This window comes from Hemitrygon akajei, chromosome 16 (genome assembly GCF_048418815.1).
Source record: "Hemitrygon akajei chromosome 16, sHemAka1.3, whole genome shotgun sequence".
Lineage (NCBI taxonomy): Eukaryota > Metazoa > Chordata > Chondrichthyes > Myliobatiformes > Dasyatidae > Hemitrygon > Hemitrygon akajei.
The window spans coordinates 71,079,386-71,082,956 of record NC_133139.1 but is presented as its reverse complement, the minus strand read 5'-3'; positions in this window follow the sequence as shown (position 1 = coordinate 71,082,956).

The following is a 3,571-nucleotide window of genomic DNA, read 5'->3' as shown; positions in this document are numbered from 1 at the left end:
AAGACGCAGAATATGTAAGTTGTTGTTTTTTTCCAACTCAGGGCTTGTGATTCTCATGACCGACCTTATTAATAAAGAAGTTTTCTCGCTTAGGTGGACTCCATTGGAAGAAACGAGCTTCGGTGTCTGTGCCTGTTGTCGCCTGGGTGACTGCACAGCCGCATGGTAGTTGCTTCAAGAGGCCAGAGGGCGACTCAGTCTGAGGCTGGTAAGTGTTTTGTTCCTGCTGGGTGTGTGAGGTTGCACATTGTTTTTTGACCAGTAAATCGAGTGAAATCAGAGGGCGCTTGGACCATTGCTCATTCTGGAGAACAGAGTGACCGACCCTGCAACCCAATCCTTCTATGAGATCGAGCAACCTTGGTGGCAAACTTCATGAAGGGGTGAGTTCAAGGTCCCACCTCTGTTGCTTTTGAAAGTTTCTCTCTAACCTCTGCTTCCTTTTATAGGTGTGATAACTGAAGTGACTTAGATCATTTCCCTGGCTATGATGGCTACCTTCGTTGATGCTGCTACTTTGATCGTCTTGCTATTGTACAGGAAATGCAAGCAAACTTTATTCAAATAGTTTTCAAATGCAGAATAAAGTGTAAATTGTATAATTCTTTCCAGTGTACTTTCAAGTCGAGTCAAGTCAAGTCAAGTCACTTTTTATTGTCATTTCGACCATAACTGCTGGTACAGTACATAGTAAAAATGAAACAACGTTTTTCAGGACCATGGTGTTACATGACACAGTACAAAAACTAGACTGAACTACGTAAAAAACAACACAGAGAAGAAAAAAAACAACAACACACAACAACTACACTAGATTACAGACCTACCCAGGACTGCATAAAGTGCACAAAACAGTGCAGGTATTACAATAAATAAAATACAGGATAATAGGGTAAGGTGTCAGACTCACTGATATCTATTTGGGAAATTTCTTGGTTGCTTAATCAGTTCACAATTAACCTTGATACAGTATCTATTTGGCATAAAGTTCTACAAATGCAACATACTTTCCCCAAATATCTGTATTGGCTTTCATTTTGGCATAACCTTGTTCTGCTTATCACCTGTCAGTCATTTGTATCTAGCGCAAGTTAATTAATGGCTTCAGTTTACAGGAGTTTTGGTGTCAATTTTTATTTTCATTAATCTGGTTAACTCTCCTTTTTGCTGATCTAAACCTAATGTATGGTAAACTGTCTAATGTATACATTATAGACAGGTTCCCATATGTTAGATAACTACAATATGATCTGCCGAAACAATTAACACGTCAGTCATCTCAGTGCAGGATGACAAATAGTTAGTGGGAGTCTTTTCTCCACAGGTAAAGCCCTCCACATCATTAAGCATATTTACAAGGAGTGTTGCCCCAAGCAGTATCCACTACCAAGAACCCCCACTATTGAGGCATACACTCTTCACACAGTTGCCATTGGGAAGAAGGTAAAGAAGCCTTCAGTCCCTCACCACCATGTTCAGGATCAGTTATTATCTTTCAACCACCAGCCTCCTAAACTAGCGTGGATAACTTCACTCACCACAATGCTGAATTGACTCTGTGACGTACGTTGAGAATGCACTTTCAAGAACTGTACAATTGATGTTCTCAGTTATTTATTTACTTGTGATTATCTTTTGTACATTATTTTTCTGTCCTTACTTGGTTTTTCATTAATTCCATTGTATGTTAATTTCCTGTAAATGTCCACAAGAATAGAATCTTAATAGGGTGTATGGCAGGCATGGGCAAACTACGGCCCGGGGGCCATATGCGGCCCGTTAAGCTTTTTAATCCGGCCCGCAGAACTTGATGAAATTATATTAATAAACCTTGTTAACGTTTTTTCCCCGCAATTCTGGCGTTATTTTTTTCAATAAGCCTTACATGTTACATGTCATTTCTGTTAAGTGATGGACATGAGTAGTGCGCAGGTGCACGTACGTTCTCAAAATAAAAAATGCGCTCCAGATCAAATAACGCGCTCCGCATACTGGCGCGCTGTCACTGTTCTGTCCTTGTGCTGGTCGTTGTTGAGTTTTGGCACAGGGGACAATTGAATAAGAAGGAGCAGGACAAGTAGACCTGCATCTCCTACCGTTTTTGAAATAAAGACAGTCAGGAGGAGAGTGATGATGATAATATCTTGAAGGATAACAGAATTTTCAGTGCTTTAAAATAATAACTGTTACTATTTAAAAAAGCTGTATTTTATTCATTTAATTTTCAGTGTTTTAAAAGTCATTTCAATAAATAGCTAAATACCATGGGACTTCAAAGACAGATATTTTGTTGTAATGCATTTGTTCATTTTCAAATGAAATTAAAGCACATGTTTTCTACATATCCCATGATATTTTATTTTCTCTTATGAGGTGTATTACCAAAACACTCCGTCCTCCCCCCTGTCAAATTTTAGAACCCTTTGTGGTCCACAAGTCAAAAAGTTTGCCCACCCCTGGTGTATGGTGTCATTTAAGTAGTTTGATAATTTACCTTGAACTTTCTGGTGGACTTGAGAGGTTAATGGGATGAGTTCAATGCCCATTAAGTTAACTGCTCATTTAATCTCATTCCCCTCTGCCATTTCTTTAGCACAGGTGAACAGTATAGGAGACCAATGTAGGTTTAGATATTCTCTCTGGGCATGCTACAGGCTTTGACACAACATTAAAACTGGCAATTTTAGATAACCAAACATTCCTGTTTGTCGGAATTGGCTGGTTGTAATGCACTATCCAAACGTAGCATTGCTTTGTATTGTCTGATCATTCTGCATTTCCAGCAAATGTTCTGCATCTTATATTCTACTCTCTTGTTAATTGGTTAATTGCAAATGGAATGTTAACTGGGTAATCTGTTTTTATTGTTCTCCTGAATTTTCCTATTTTCTATCCGTTGTAATGCAGTGTTAATATGAAGCTTGATTCTGTATACATTTATTCTAACTGCTCTCTTTCAGCCTAAAAAGTGAAATTAGTGAAATGCGAACCATCCAGTTGGGTACTATCCATAATTCATGGTTTGGCCATGGAAACAATCCAACAGGTTTATGCACTACTGTGCTGCAGTGAGGATATTTGGAATTCTCTAAAGATAATTGGATGTATTCAATGCAGATGCAGTTTTGAAAGGTCCATCGAGTGAAGTGTAACTGGCACATAAGTGGCAACTTGGAGCAGGTAAAATGTAAAATGTGGTTGGAGCAGGTAAGCTCAAGAGTGGTAGGCAGGTTTGAGTGGTACAAGTTTCACATATCTCTTTTGCTGCTGGATATTGCAAGCAAAGTCTTGCACAGTAATTGAACATCAAAGATGATGAGTTGAAGGAAGGGTAGGGATAAAGAAGAGAGCACGTACTTGGAGGAAAGGGATATGGGTGAGGTCTTACTACTTCATATTGCTACATTTTTATCCCAGTGAGAAGTGTGAGGCTATTGAGATTAGTGCTGAACTTATTAATTTACTGGGGTATTTTGATATTAAGGAGAATGTAGCATTGTCTCTTTAAGAATATTATGGTGGATAAATCACAATGGCATAATAGGATATAGCCCAAGTTCATAAATGATAC